The 17,018-nt window shown below is 37.2% G+C and overlaps 1 long non-coding RNA gene across 3 annotated transcripts; it reads right to left on the reverse strand.

Moving 5' to 3' along the window:
• Window positions 1-233: 233 nt before the first annotated feature.
• Window positions 234-8,664, reverse strand: LOC309480192. Of its 3 annotated transcripts, none has more exons than XR_014199566.1 (5): window positions 8,229-8,664; window positions 5,917-6,851; window positions 2,644-2,882; window positions 293-1,192; window positions 234-248 (listed from the first exon to the last, which is right to left on the reverse strand). It is a non-coding gene; the product is annotated as an uncharacterized lncRNA (long non-coding RNA). The 3 variants fall into 3 exon arrangements; XR_014199567.1 differs by lacking the exon at window positions 234-248 and having other exon boundaries at window positions 725-1,192; window positions 5,917-6,019; window positions 6,170-6,851; window positions 8,229-8,663; XR_014199568.1 differs by lacking the exon at window positions 234-248 and having other exon boundaries at window positions 725-1,192; window positions 5,917-6,024; window positions 6,170-6,851; window positions 8,229-8,663.
• Window positions 8,665-17,018: the final 8,354 nt, after the last annotated feature.

Below are 17,018 nucleotides of genomic sequence, written 5' to 3' on the forward strand. Positions count from 1 at the left end.
GTACTATCAAGTTTAATTCTAGAATAAAAAATAAAAAATTAAAAAACTACATTATACATGATGCTGCACTGAAAATTACACCATTCAGGGAGCCAAAAGAGCTCTTTAGGTCCACCCACTCCCATGAAGCACTGCGAATGATGTAATCGAGTCGATCTCCCTACGCTCATATCTATATCTATCTATATTTATATAGCTATATCTCTCTCCATCTATCTATCTCTACCTATCTCTCTCTCTATATCTATCTATATTTATATAGCTATATCTCTCTCCATCCATCTATCTCTACCTATCTCTCTCTCTATATCTACATCTATCTCTCTCTCTCTATCTCTCTCACTCTCTCTATATCTCTCTCTCTATAGGTGTACCTTGGGGTTTCAGTCAGGGCCTTCAGTAATGATCTCAAGGGCACTAATGCACTCTATTGTCAATAGTATATTGATGTATAAAGCACATTTAAACCACGCAGCTTTCTGTTGGTCAATGCAGAAAATTCCGATCGATCGCATTCTTATTGAGAAGACCATTTCGTCTGCAATAAATGAGACCGCAACTTAAGTGTCTAAAACATTCTACATTAGCAGCAACACTCATGCAAACTTAATTAAATGCCACAATTGACATAAGAATTATTTTACAAATGATTTACATTTGCTAGTGTTTCATGAACGAGGCCAATGAAGCACACGAGAGGCTCTACCAACACAGTTGATTCCTATTGAGTTTTAGATTAGAGTAACTTTATAGTACATTATGTTTGTCACACAGCAGAAATACATCTTTGACACTGGTGTCAAGCATATATACATAAATACATAACACACATTGACAACACAAACACAGAATTAAACAGAATTACACTATCCACATCATTCCTAAGATATTTCCAAACATCTGACTGAAATATACTTTGTGTTTATAAATTAGCTATACTTTGCAATTGACATTACTATTTTAAAAAAATTATAATAATCACAATGTGTTCTGAGATTACCTTATCTGTGAATGATACATGCTGCTCTGCTTACTATTTTTGGAATAGCATTGGGATTCGCTTTGGGGGAGAGCTTATAAATGTTGCAGATCAGGTTTTGGAACAGAGCAAATGCCTCTGTGTGTCTTTTAATTTAAGAAGGCCACCACTGAATGAGAGACCTGGAATAGATGGTCCACAGGAGACAGTGTTCTGAAAAAGAAAGAAAAGACACATTTCAGACAAAGCTATAATATCACAGTAGCAGGGCACTGAACTGTTATTTTTGCTATGCTACCAAGACTTTTGAAATGTGTTTTTTAGTCTGATATAAATTTGTTTTGCTGGTTTAAACTCTATATTCTATCCCTTAACCTGCCCATCACAGAAAACTTTCTGCATTTAACATCACTTAGTATGATTTATAATATGTTTTCCTCATAGGGACCAAAAAATGTCCTCAGAAGAACAAGGATTTTTATTTGCCCTTTTTTTACCGTACACTTGACACGATCCACAGAACGTACCATTTATTCACACTATTCATCAGCTATTATGTGTATAATAATATGCCTTATATTCAGACTAATGGCTCATTTACAGTTGATTTAATGTTTTTATAAATTAAAGATAATATGATGAAGTCATTTGAAGTTTTATTTGATTGGGACAGAACCAAAAGTGTTGCTGTTGGTGACTTTTTAAAATGAGTAATTACTATTTGAACAAGTTTGTTCCATCCATCCATCGATCACCTCTTCAGGCAAATACCTCCTTTATACACTACCATTTCAAAATACCCATCCATCCCTACCTCCATCCGTCCATCCCAAATAACTCCTATATAGACCTTATTCAGAGCAGCACCATGACAGGTATGAAAGTGAGGCTGTGAGGGATAGGCTTGCCGTGTTTCCAATGGCATCCGCTGTAAAAATCTCCTAGATTAGATATTGTCGGGAGTTTTTTGTCAACTGAAATTCCCTGGAAAGATATTTTTCCAGTGTTTCATGAGCAGAACAATCCAAAAACAGTACAGCCCATTGAAGAGATGCATGTCTGTCCTTCACAGCCTCACTTTCATTCCAATTAAAAAGCAAAGATGGTGCTGCTCTGCTGTGAGTAAGGTCTATAGACTGCCATTCAAAGGTTTGTGGTCAGTTAGATTTTTTTAAATCATTTTGAAACTTTATGCTCACCAAGGCTGCATCTATTTTATAAAAAACATTTTTTTTTTTTTTACAATTTAAAATATTTAGGCTAAATTTAAATTATATCTGTGATGGTAAAGAATTTTCAGCATCATTACTCCAGTCTTCAGTGTCACATGATGCTTTAGAAATAATTCTAATATGATGATTTGATGCTCAAGCAACATTTCTGATTAGGCCTATGTGTTGAAAACATTGTGTTGCTTAATATTTTAGTGGAAACTTTAACAGAAAGTTCAAAAGAACAGTATTTATTTAAAACAGAATTTTTTCGTAACATTATTTAAATGTCTTTACTGTCACTTTTGAACAATTTAACACCTCCAAGCTGAATAAAAGTATTAATTTCTTTCATTAAAAAAATGAATAAAAAAAAAATACTGACCCCAAACTTTTGAACGGTAGAGTAAGTAAACACATATAAATTCGTCCTCCCGTCCCGGGTATACTTACAAACAAACATTCGAATACACATGCCACACATGGCGACCACGCTGGCGATGTTGAGCGCTCGGCCGCACTCCGGACTCATCAGGCAGTTTTTGGTGCTTATGCAACACCTGCAGCAACACCCCCGAGTCTTATCAGGCGAGCTCTGGTTAGTGTTGCTCGTGTGCTGCTGGGTAACAACTTCTTCATAGGACGGTGGTGGTCTCTTGTAATCCTCCTCCATGGCTATCTTGGATCAGGACCTGAGGGAGGATGAGAAAGTTACGCAGGGACTAAGGGATGCAGAGAATCAATCGATGCTAATTACGTTCCAGTATCTGAGAGCATGGTTTCTTTGTCATTAACTGATATGGAAATAAATCGATGCTCTATGAATCTCGCGAGCTTTATCTGAATGCTGTTGATACTTAACTCTAAGTTGGAAAGATGTTTTGAACCTGTAATAACAGTTAGATACGAACGTGACGGTACTTGCCTCTTTTTTTAATTCGGTGATTACCTACGGTGGCCGAGAGAGCTCAACGCGCTGCAACTGAAGAAAACACATGCAAATAGAAAACACCCGCAAATTAAGAAAACATCTTCATTAGTTTTACAACACGTGTGCTCCAAATACTCACTCACAAATACAACCAAATACAGAAACGCGCTGCAAAGAGTTCACAGCACAACCAAATACAGAAACACACTTCAAAAGTTCACAACCAAACACAGAAACAGAAAATGCAAATAGCACTGACCACAACGGAAATGTTTTCAGGGGACCTCAATAAGTGACGAACCCAGCTAGTACGTGCTTATATTGCCCAATGTCTACTTTTATTTCATTTCATTTTATTTTCTTAAATTTTTTTTTTTTATCGCAAAACATACAGAGATGACATGTTTATGCCATATAACTTTGTATAGGCTACAATATACAAAATGTATTAACAATTATGTTCATTGTCATCAGAATACAAATGAGAAGAGTTAACAAAGAGCTGAAAAAACCCCCCACAAAATAAAAATAAAAAGGATAGAGGAAAAAGAACACGAGGGTAAGATATTAATCTAGGCTATACATCAGTTACATTGTACAATTTTTGTCATGTTATGTTTAAATAAGTTTCATAGGTAAGAAATGTTAGGTAATGCCGGTCCAAAGATGAGATGGCAAGTTTTAAAGTTGAGCGAGCCACGCACACACAGATATATAGGCTAACTTTTTTTTTTAATATAAAATGTATATTTATTCGAAACAGTTATGTTAACAGCAATAATAAGAAATGTTTGTCATAAGAACAGCTATTCAGCTGATGGACACCGTGCTGCGTTGTCATGAAAACATCCCAGGTGAAAATAATGAGGAAATGTCTTTTGTTGCTCCTTTCGCAAAGTGCGTTCCAAACGGCTACATAATGGCACACTAGTGGCTCACTCCAAAGTCCCCACTTCAAGGGCTCTGCCCTTCAAAGGGAGTAGGGCATAGGGATGAAACTTCCATTTGGAATTTTCCCATTTTGAGCAATAAGCATGTCCCAGCCAGGTTCATCACTTATTTAGGTCCCCTGGAAACATTTCTGTTGTGGTCTGTGCTATTTGCAGCGCGTTTCTGTATTTGGTTGTGTTGTGAGTATTTGGAACACATATGTGTTGTTGTGAAACTGATGAAGATGTTTTCTTAAAGGGATGGTTCGGAGTAAAATCAACCTAGGGTCCTTTGCACCATGACCTCGAGCCAAACTCCCCCCCAGAAGCCTTTTTTCCCTTGGTTGAACATTATTAAAGTTACGGCTCTGACGGCTCATGCTATTGCTAACCTGGATGTCGAGGTCACTTCCGTTATTTGGGAAAAGTACGTAAAAGTCCTGGCAGAAAGCGATGGATAAGGATGTAGCGTAACGACAAATTATTATTTATTCCGAAGTGTTAAAGGGATAGTTCACTTTGAAATTAAATTTTGGTATGTTTTAGCTTACCTCAAGGGCATCCAAGATGTAGGTGTCTTTTTTTCCGCAGTAGTTTCAATTTTGATATTTTTAGGTCAAACCGTTTTTACCTCTTGAACTCAGCCACGTCCAAGTGATCTGAGAGCGCGGGCGGGTATAGATATATACACTAGATGTCGCCTTGGCTACTGCGAAACCGTAGCCAAGGCGACATCTATTGTATATATCTATACCCGCCCGCGCTCTCAGATCACTTGGACGTGGCTGAGTTCAAGAGGTAAAAACGATATAAAAACTGTTCGTTTTCTCACACAAACCGCTCGTTTCGTGTCTTAGGCCATCAATGTGTACTTACGATGGGGAATTGTTTAATTTGGACGATGGGGAATTGTTTTAATTTGGACTCTGTGCATGCTGTTTGAGACAAGTGACCATAGACCTGCATTATATGACTGACAGACAAGAACGGTTTGACCTAAAAATATCAAAATTGAAACTACTGCGGAAAAAAAGACACCTACATCTTGGATGCCCTTGAGGTAAGCTAAAACATACCAAAATTTAATTTCAAAGTGAACTATCCCTTTAACATCTTAGTGTTATCTAATAATTGTTGCAAACTGGTACTACCAACAACATATTAATGCATTCCTGGAACTGGGCGTCGTTACACTACATCCTTTTGCATCGCTTTCTGCCAGGACTTTTACGTGCTTTTCCCAAATCACTGAAGTGACCTCGACGTCCGGGTTAGCAGTAACATGAGCCGCCAGGCAAGTGTTATTTACTCCTGATGTACTTACTTTCCAATGCCTCGTTTTATGAGTACAGAACCTATTTGTACTACTGTTTGGTACCATTCTGGGCATTATTAGTGGGGTAATTTGGTGTTTGGCTTGAGGTCATGGTGCAAAGGACCCTAGGTTGATTTGACTCCGAACCATCCCTTTAATTTGCGGGTGTTTTTCCATTTGCATGTGTTTTCTTCAGTTGCATTTGTTGAGCTCTCTCAACCACCGTAGATTGCTTAAATGGGAACAATGAGTGACATAGCTGTGAAATGAATGTGTTAAGCTCAGCCCTGCTGCTCAAGGGCAAAATGCCAGCATAATCATTCAAAAAGCATCAAGTTCCTCCTTGTCATCTGTTTTTCTTTCACAGACTCAAAGCTTAGAGCTCCTTAAGATGTAGAACGGGGGAGGACACTTTTATTACACAAAACTTTTCACACAAAACAAAATCAGTTCCAATCAGATAATTTACTCCAGGACTAGGCTGCGAGCGACGAATATGTTTCAGATGACTCAAATTATCAGAGAACAACTGCCATTTCAATTCAATGTACCTTTTTCAAGCGGCTTCAGACGTTTCGAATCTTCTTTCTCCTTCAGTCCCACTTCTGTTTTTTTTTCTTCACGAAATTGAGAAGAAATTAAAATCCTCAATCACTGCACTGCCACAAAAAGAGAAAAGAGCATAGAAAAGATATTCTCTGCTTCTCAGACGATCTTGTTTACCCGCTTTGTTCCTGCTGTCCTCTTTTCGCCTTTTAAAAATCAAGCTTAAAAATCAATTTTAAAAAGTTAATTCAAAATTACCTAAGTTGTCTTGCTTGTGATGTTGACAGGTCTGGTCTGATGTACATCTGGGTGGATTCTTACATATAAATACTGCACCTCTGTGACGGCGTGTTCCACAGGGCGTGTAAATCAAGTTTTTCCTGCCTGTCCCCTGAGAGCCAGTCATTCTAGAGCGTACCTGTTGTTTTGCATGAGTGTTTTCATTTTAGAATAGTTTTACTTCTTAATCACTTCTGTTATTTTTCCCTAGGATTCTTTGATGAACAGAAAGTTTAAATAATCTTTTGTTAGTTCTGGTCCTTGAATCTGATTGGCTGAGAGGCCTTCCAGTAGTAATTATTATTATTATTTTATTAAATTTTTTTGCATGAATGCTCAAGTGTTTTCACTTTTGAATAGATCCTCTAGATACATTTCACAGATGACACTTTTTGATAATTCACAGAATCAGTTGTATTTTTATTTATTTATTTGGGCTACAATATACAGTATTCATTGTGCAATACAAATCCTGTATACACATTGCATCATGGGCTACAAATGCACTGTAGAAAAAAAACTAAAAACATTTCCTTCATAGTTTTTAGTCCCTTGCTGTACAAAAAAATGGCATCATAAAGTAGGAAACAAGTCTTCATCCAACCCATCAGCTCCCATCACGCACATCAGGTGATCTAAACCACTTGGCCTCCTTGAGAACCTGTCAAAAAATAATAATGAAACAAATAAACAAACATGACAGTAACTTTTGATAACACACTTATTTTACTCACACACACACACACACACACACACACACACACACACACACACACACACACACACACACACACACACACACACACACACACACACACACACACACACACACACACACACACACACACACCTGTTAAAAACACTTATTGGTGTTATTGGCACCAATGTTAATACTTTATAATGCGTTAAAGGGTTAGTTCACCCAAAAATGAAAATTCCCGCAAGTTTCAATTACAGAGAAGCCTATGAAGGAGTGAGCCAGCTCTCAGATTTCATAAAAAAATATCTTAATTTGTGTTCCGAAGATGAATGAAAGTAGGCCTACTTATTATGAAAATAATATGCTTTAATAAAATATACTTCAGTGCAAACTGAATGCAACACTTAATTGCATGTTAAATGATGTATTATAATTGAATTTTGTATTACTTTTATTATTTTATGTCTTTTACTTGACTATTTAGTGTGTAATATGACTGTAACATGAATCATGTTAAAACCAAAAGTTGAATCTGTTATAGTTAATAACTGTAAACAAACAATGAACAAATCATTAACTATAGTGGTGTAACAATATATTGTCACAATACATCGCAATACAAAAATGCAACAATATGTATTGTGGATAGTTCACCCAAAATAAAAATTACTGTGTGAGAAAACAAATCTGGTTTTCAAGTTTTTGTGTCAGTATGACATTAAACTACTATAATGTTGAATATAATGTATAATAATGCAATGGGTGAATATTTGTGGGTCCTGATAATGCCAAAATGTCTTATGTTACCAGGAAAATGTGGCCTACATTATTTTAAATATATCTAGTCCGTGACAAAGTGCAAGCATATTCGTCTAAAATAATTATATTTTCACCTTCAGAACCATGAATATTTTTATTCTGGTGTCACCACTGTCCTGTGAATTGGGTTACCAGCACCATGTCCAAGCCTATTCATTTTCACACCCACAATGTAATACCAAATTTAGCATTTTAATTAACAGTTAATTTTTTGTTAACCTTTTATCATATGTCTCGGAGTATTGCATTGAGTTTAGTATCGTGAGATGTATCGAATCGTGACATGAGGGTATAGTTACACCCCTAATTATCTAACATTAACATAGATTATTAAAAATATTGCCCATTGTTAGTTCATGCTAGCTAATGCATCAACAAATATTCCCAAATGAGACCTTATTGTAAAGTGTTACCAATGACTTTATGAGATTACATGGAAAAATCTCCCAGTGGAGCGCTGGCATTTCGAAACAAGTCACGGCAATGTACAGGTCAAAACTGCACATTTGTTACTCCTACCTTCTCTTGATTTCTGAGTAGATCTGGGCTGCTCGGTGACCAGAACGCCAGCGCACGAGTCGGCCATCCTGGTGCACCAGAAACACAGAGTGTATCGGCAGTCGTCCGAGCAGATGAGACAGAAGCAGTCCAGACAGAACTGACAGCACAGGTTACAGCAGCGGTCCACACAGGGCTCGTCCACGTGACAGACACAAAGACAGTCGTCCCCACAGCTTTCCCTGCACCGGGGGCAAGGGTCAGACATTGCACAGCAGCTCAGTCCCATGTCTGCTTCAGTTAAACAATCTCTGCTGCTCATCCCAAATATGAACCCCAAAAATATGTTGTAATGAGTGCGTTTGTGACTGCGTCATTAGGAGGCCACGTGAAAACGCCAATTTTCCAGCTCATTTAAACTTTCCATGTGCTGAAGAAAGGGACGACAGGCTGTGTTTGTTAGCAGTGAGCTATATGCCTCAGGGTGGCCCGAGTCAATTATTAGACAGGGTCATGTGATTAGCAGCCCAACAGAGAACAGTGTTGGGTCTGTCTCCCCTCAGGACAACTGTGAATGGGCTTGCAAAAGAGTGGTCTGGGAATTCTGTGTTCACGCATAAAATGAGCGTGAATAAATTCACTAAATTTAGCTTTTTAGCAAATGTAGCGTAATAACCCACAGGAGACATCACATTTGAACCAGTCTACATGGGCACGCTTTATCTTATCACAAGCAAGGGTGAGATAATGACGACTAGGGGGGCATTTATTCACCTTAAGCACAGAACAATGTCAGGGAAATGGAGTATGGAACGCTATAGACACGTTTTCCACTTTTTTTTTTATTGTTGGTCTATTTAAACTAAGTTGACTCACTCAATGTTGTGGTTTCAAGGTGAGGATAATACAATTTTTAGTGTGTAATATGACAACAATAAAACCTCAAGTAGAGTATAAAGTTTTCTGTATCAGCCAAGGTTTTGAAAAAAAAAAAAACTTTCTGTACAGTTCATTCGATTTCTAAGTTAATAAATCTGACATTAAATTAATACACATTCTTTACAGAGTGAAGGACATTTTTTTTTATTATTATTCTTTAGATTACCATCCAAATCGACTTACGTTGCATTAAATTTATACATTTATCAGTTCATGCTTTCCCATGGGAATCGAAGCCTTGATGTTGCTAAAATATCAGTGAGAACAGAGTCAATGCTTCTCATTAGATTCCACAATATAACTGTGCAATATCAAGACTAGATCCTAGTGGAAAAGTACACTTTAGCATACTTTTAAAGGGATACTTAGATATTTAGAAGAATGTCAGTAACCAGACAGTTTCTGGTACCATTGACTTCCATAGTATATATTTTTTCCTACTATGGAAGTCAATGGTACCAGAAACTGTCTGGTTACTGATATTCTTCAAAACATCTTCCTTTCTGTTCAGCAGAAGAAAGAAATTCATACAGGTTTGAAACAACATGAGAGTGAGTATATGATGACAGAATTTTCATTTTAAAGTGGAGTATCCCTTTAAAAGTATGCTAAAGTGTACTTTTCCACAAGGATCTAGAATGATCAACGCTTCAAAGACTGGTTTGGGGAAAAAAATCACGCAGCGCTTACACAGATACACACAGGAGTGTTTTAAAACAGGCGTCTATGAGCGTATCCGTCAATCAGTGGATATATTAGGAATCCGCTGATAGACGCCTGCTTTGAAACGCTCCTGTGTGTATCTTTGTAAGCTATCGGTGAAGACAACATGTTTTTGAAGCGTTTATCATTGTAGCCAATCACAGACATATGTTGAGCGCGTGAACGCAATGGCCAACCAGAGGTGTTTAAGAATCCGTTCAACACCCGTTTTTTTTTTTTTTTGTACCGACTTGGTACTGAAGTCGGTACTTTTGACAACACTAAACCAAGGAACATACAAACCAGACCTAGACCCTTCTAGGCCCTATTTAAAGCATCATGTTGCATCTGGTGACAACACACCATAACCAAAGGTATTTTGACATCAATCACCCCAAAATCAAGACTCCAGCTCCAGCTTTAGGTGATAAGTCCTTTATTGCACAAGAGTGTTGTATTGAGATTGTGATGTGCTCACATTTTTGAGTGGTCACCATTGTTTAGCTTCTTTGAAATTTGTAACTGCAGTGATGCAATGAATCAATAATGGCAAAATAAACAAAATAAGAGATTTTGGAAATGTCACAACGCTCCTTTAAAGGGGTGGTTGATAATGATTTCACTTTTCTAACTTTAGTTAGTGTGTAATGTTGCTGTTTGAGCATAAACAACATCTGCAAAGTCACAATGTTCAAAGTTCAAAGCAAAGGAAGATATTTACTTTTAAAGAAATCGTTTTTTAAGTACTATAACAAACGGCTGGTAGGGACAACACCACATTCCTCCCGGCTGACATCACCAACCCCAATATTTACATAAACCCCGCCACTGGGAACGCGATTTATAGATTATCATGACAGAATATGCTAATCAATGACTAGAAGATAACTACACATGAGTACAATTCATCAGCTAACCATACAGAAATGTCCTGTTGCATTCGACATGTTGTCACTTCTTCTTGAGTCTCTCCATCATTGTCTGAATCCGGTTTGAACATAAAAGGCTAAAAGTTTTTGAAATTTTCAGTGTGTGTCTGTGTGAGGTAATCGGAGCTGCTAACACACACACACACACACACAAACTTTTGAAGCTCCACCCTCTGTGACGGTAGCAACAGCTCATTTGCATTTAAAGGGACAGACACAAAAACTGTGCGTTTTTGCTCACCCTCAAAAAGTGGCAATTTTAACATGCTATATAAAAATATCTGTGGGGTATTTTGAGCTAAAACTTCACATAAACACTCTGGGGACATCAGAAACTTATTTTACATCTTGTGAAAAGGGCATTATACCACCCCTTTAAAAGCCTTAAACATTATGTGGAAAATTAGGCATGATGATCATGATGAAAATGAAGAGGTTCCCACACTGCCACACATCTTTGTCAGAAACACACATACACAAACAGTCTTTGCCCACAGTTCACAAATCAACACACAAGAACATGACAGGTGAATCACTATAAAGCCGAAGTGACCTTGACTTCTCCGGTAGCATATAGTCTGAGCAGTAAAAGCCAGTAGTTTGCTATTGTGGGCCCTCGGGCATCCATTAGTGAATGACATGACACATCTGTGAGATACGAGGGCATGCAGGAGATGATGGAGGCCAGCTGACAGGTCTCAGCACAGCAGCCTCCCATTTGCAGTGAATTCACCTGTACAAATGCCTGTTCCTCACATTCACATGGGAATAAATCACGGCTCTGTCTCATTACCTTATTCATGCTGTAGGGAACTAGACCCAACGGTCACTCTAGTTTACCAGCATCTACACTGGCAGCGGCCAAGGGGCGTATCTCTGATTTCATGACTACATACATCAGTGCATGTTGAAACAAGCACAGAATGTCAACACTATTGGTTCCAAATATACCATGCAAATATATAACAGAGCATTCATTTCTATTTCAGTCAGGGTCTTATAAGCTAGAAGCATAACTTTGGATGTACACAATACTGCATGTTGAAGTCAGGCAAGCTCTGTTTAAAACCTTTGTTTTCTCTCATGGATTAACTGCTTCTGCAATTGGTATCTGCCAAATGCTTTGGATTTCTGCTTAATTAATACATCTAAATGGTTCAGTGATCAGATCACAAAATGTTATAGACCCTGTAAACACCTAGTGCCGTCCGCTTGTTATTGAATCACCCAATATCAATATTATTCATGATTAATTACGCTTACATTCACTATCATTTCACAGAGATGAAGTGATGTAGCAACCAATGGGAATGCAGAAAGGGATGGCCCTTGTAAAAAAGCAGTATACTTTAGCATACTTTAGCAAAAGAGTACTTATTATGGAAATAATATACTCTAAAAGAATGTAGTCAAGTGTGAACTAAATGTAATGTTTTCAGGCACATAATCACAATTACTATAGTTCTAATTGCAATGTGCTTTTTTGACCCACTTAAGTAGGACTTAATTTAGGACTTTATATAGAATTTCACAATTACTTCTGTCTTTGAAATATAATTAAAGTGTACTGCTGAATGCACTAACCAGCATTTATGATAAGTAAATTGTCTTTTCTTTTCCTGGCCCCAGATCGCATGTCTTAGCTGTCTCCGGGGCGGGGAATCTGATTGTTCTTCATTCGAAGGACGTGGCCAGCCAGTTGGAGTCTTCTTAGGGCAACGATGAAGTGGAGTTTGCTCTCGCCACTCTTTCGTAGTACTTCTTCATTAGTGATATGATCATAATATTGAATATTCAGGATTCAGTTTAAGTATTTCCGAATCCGATGGAAGATGGCGTATATGGCTGTCAGGATCAAATACGGTTGGATACTACTGCACATTTCAGCCATAATATTAGAATTTAATTTACTTGTAGATAGGAGCACTCATATGTATTGATGATATCTAGGTGGAAACCAGGAGAAATTATCAGCTGAATTTGATGTATCAGATAGGGTTTATTAAAATACATTACAGATATTTTTTTTTAGACAGATAGGAGAAATAAAGTACCATGCAGAGTGTCAAAAATAGAAGCAACGCTTCCATCAACACGGCTTTGATTGATTATAATGTGATTGATTTTGTTTTGATGCATCATGAAATACCACTCGTGCCCAGACATGGTATTACACTCTCTGCAGTCTCTAGGGTAACATGGTAAGCTAGACAATCAGGTCACTGATGACCATTGATCAAATGGAGTCCAAAGGTTTTATTATTGTGGTAATGTAGTGAAACAATCTGAATAAATTAAGGAGTAGGCCTGTGGGTCTCTGTGCAGCTATGCTAATGTTGTATTGTCTGGAGCTGAAATGTATTTAAGGATAATCAATCATGAGGTTCCAGGTGTGATTAAAGTTATGTAATGCACTCTTTTCGCTCTGCCCTGCTCCACCTATGAGGAGTGAATGGATTTCTGCACTGATAATTACACTTCTCCAGCCATTCCCTTTCTCCGACATAAAAAGAGAGGAGACACAGAGTGTGAAACGAGAGAGAGAGAGAGAGCAAGAGGGGGGTAACTAACAATTTATTTCAGCTCTCCATTGAGATTGAGATGAGATTAAAGATGTTGTTTCGGTGCTCACAATTACCGTAGCGTCTCAGACTCCACAGCCATTCCATTAGCTGACTTCAAATGTAGAGTGTCCACTTTCTTTGAAGGCTAAAAAAACCCATAGAATAAATAGGTTTTGACATGTACACTATATCTCAAAGTTAGGACACACTTAACCTTTTTATTTGAAAGCTTACGATTAGATGTTTGAAATTAATCTTGTCTGTAGACATACAAATTATGACTATGTATCAATTTATCGGCAAAATACTTTTAAAACTTTTAAGAAAAGAATTCTTATATTATTACAAAGTGCACTTAAAAGTGTTTTTAAATGTGTTAAGAAACAGTTATGAAAGTTTACTCTTTAAACACACTTAAGTGGCTTTTTATTTCATTATCTGCAAGTACAGATTTTTTAATAAATATCCTGTTGTAATTTGTAGTGCACTATAATTGAACATGAAAAACAATTAAGCACACTTCTTTTCCCCAAGGATAGGCATGTCCAAATATGTGACTGGAAATGTACTTGTAATCCATGGAAAATTCTTTAATCATCAGAAACCCTCATTTGATTTTTCAGAGGTTGCACAGAGAAAAAACTTGAGAAGCACTGAAAGCACGGCATGGAGCAGCAGCAAGTGTGTGTGGTTATTGTTATGAGAAGAACCTGACAGATTTAAACCAAGCTAATCTGAAAAAAAAATATATGTTCTAGAATTAAAGTATCAACAAATCAAATAAACAGCTTGCTTTCTTTCTTTCTCTGCAATGTCAAAAAGACACCAGAGACAGCTAGAAGGACATTGAGGGCAAGTTATTTGACATCAGTGAATCTAACAGCTGGGGCATGTTCATATTTTTTATTTTTATTTAAATGTTGTATTTGTTGGGACACTGAGACACAACTCATGAAACCGTGTCTGTCTGGACATCTGGTCACCCTATTCAAATCACACACAGCTGCATCCGTGTTTGCATGAACAATAACATCACAGCTGACTGGAATCAAGCACATGAATTTAAACAGTATTATAGCGATTATGAAAGCAATAGATTTCAGTTGGTTTCTCTGGGTAGTCTGCCATTCCACATTCAGGGTGCATGGAATGTGCTAAGGTTATGCTTAAGAGTTTACTTAGTAAAAAAGTGTGTTAGATTTAGAGCTGCTGCCAGCAGTGGGATGACAACGAAAGGTGAAATATAGCAGAGAGCCCTGTGTAACCAGCCGCATAGCATTTCATTTGGATTGGCAACAAGCCGTCAAGACGCTCATATTTTATCCCACTGTTTCTACAGGTTGTGCTCCAGAACTCAATGTCTTTCCATCACATCTGTCAAAGGAGCAAAAAGTGGGAGGTAATTGGTGGTTGCGGTTCGTAAGAGTACGTGTTTGTATTTTATGGCATGAGGGTCCTATTAAAAAACTGTGGCGTTTCAACTTCTAACTGCACACTAACTAAAAATGGATTTTAAAATAGTAGTAAAAAATAGTAGTACATTTTTAGGAAATGTTTAGGAAATACGAAGTAAAACCCAGTGACTATTTCGAAGAATATTTCAAATGGAAAAGTAATATCAGATCATAATTTGAAGCTCTTCTTTTTTGTTAAAAATTTATAATTGTCTTTAGAAAAGCACTTTGCGTATTTTAAAGTGCTTTTATTTAAAGGAGTAATTCAAATTTGTGATTACTCATTTACAAGTGAAGTGTGAGAATGTGTAGGTTTTAAATTCCTTTAAAATCAATGAATACGGTCTTGATAAGGCTACAACACTTAAAAAGAGCAAACAATTTTAAAGTTGGGACAAAATAATTGCCTGTGGGTTAGAACATGTCTTAAAGTCTTTTGCAATTTAATTGCTCTTGTACATAAGTTCATGAGAAAGCCACACCTATGTACCAGTCTTAACATAGCAACTGGTCTGTATAATTTCAATTTTACTCATACTGTACCTTGACCATACATATATATTTTAGGTATTGACTCTATTTACCCACATCACTTATGCTATCCTTGATTATTTGGATATCTCTCAAATAGATTGGGTGACACTCATTGGGTGACAATGTATCATCAGTTGCACCATACTGCTTCTACAGTGGATGATTGACAGCGCTTTTCACAATACAGATTGTATCAAAGCAGCTTCACAGTATTAAATTAAAATAATACAACAAAGTTTGTTTCAAGAGGAATTTATTGATTGATAAAATAAAATTAAATATCCCCAAAATATCCCCAACTGAGCAAGCCAAAGGCAACAGTGGCAAGGAACCGAAAAACTCCATCAGGTGACCTAATGGAGAAAAAAAACCTTGGGAGAACCCAGGCTCAGTCGGGGGCCAGTTCTCCTCTGGCATTTATGAGCTAGAGGCCGGATTGTAGTTTGAACTGTAAGATTATATGAATGCCTGGCTGAAGAGATGCGACTTTAATCTAGTTTTAAACTGGGAGAGCGAGTCTGAGCAACGAACAGTATCAGGAAGACTATTCCAGAGTTTTGGAGCCAAATGTGAAAACGCTCTCTCTCCTTTGGTGGTTCTGGATATCCTAGGTATGACCAAAAGCCTTGAATTTAGTGATCTTAAAGAGCGCGATGGATTATAGGGTGATAGAAGATCCGTTAAATAGACTGGAGCTAAGCCGTTTAGGGCTTTATAAGTCAGTAGCAATACCTTGTAATTAATACGGAACTTTATAGGTAACCAATGCAGTGATGATAAAATTGGTGTTATATGATCATATTTTCTTGATCTCGTAAGAACTCTAGCGGCGGCATTTTGGACTAACTGTAGCTTGTTTATTGAGGATGCAGGACAACCAGCTAATAAAGCATTACAGTAATCCAGTCTCGAGGTCATGAATGCATGAACTAACTTTTCTGCATCAGAAACTGATAGCATATTACGTAGCTTAGCAATGTTTCTAAGGTGGAAAAAGGCTGTTTTTGTAACATATGAAATATGATTTTCAAAAGACAGGTTGCAATCGAGTATAACACCCAGGTCTTTTACTGTAGAGGATAAAGTAACAGGACATCCTATGATGTTAAAGTTGTATTGTGCGAGGTTTTGTGGGCGGTTTTTTGAACCGATAAGTATTACCTCTGTCTTGTCTGGATTTAATAAAAGAAAATTACGTGTCATCCAATCTTTTATATCTTTAACACACTCTGTCAATTTGGAAAATTTTGCGTTTTCATCCGGCCGTGATGAAATATATATTTGAGTGTCATCAGCATAACAATGGAAACTAATTCCATGTTTCCTTATAATATTTCCAAGTGGCATCATATATATTGAGAATAACAGAGGGCCTAACACAGATCCCTGCGGCACTCCATAGTTTACTGGAGTTATGATCGATTTTTCTCCATTTAAATAGACAAAATGGTAGCGGTCAGATAGGTATGATTTGAACCAGCTTAATGCTTGTCCTTGAACACCAGTATCATTTTGTAGTCGATCTAAGAGCATTGTGTGATCTATAGTATCGAACGCAGCACTAAGATCAAGTAAAACTAGTATTGAGATACGGCCTTGGTCAGAAGCTAAAAGTAAATCATTTGTGATTTTAACGAGCACAGTTTCAGTGCTATGATGCGGACTGAATCCAGACTGAAACTTTTCATA

Source organism: Leuciscus leuciscus (genome assembly GCF_965113295.1).
Source record: "Leuciscus leuciscus genome assembly, chromosome: 1".
Classification (NCBI taxonomy): Eukaryota; Metazoa; Chordata; class Actinopteri; order Cypriniformes; family Leuciscidae; genus Leuciscus; species Leuciscus leuciscus.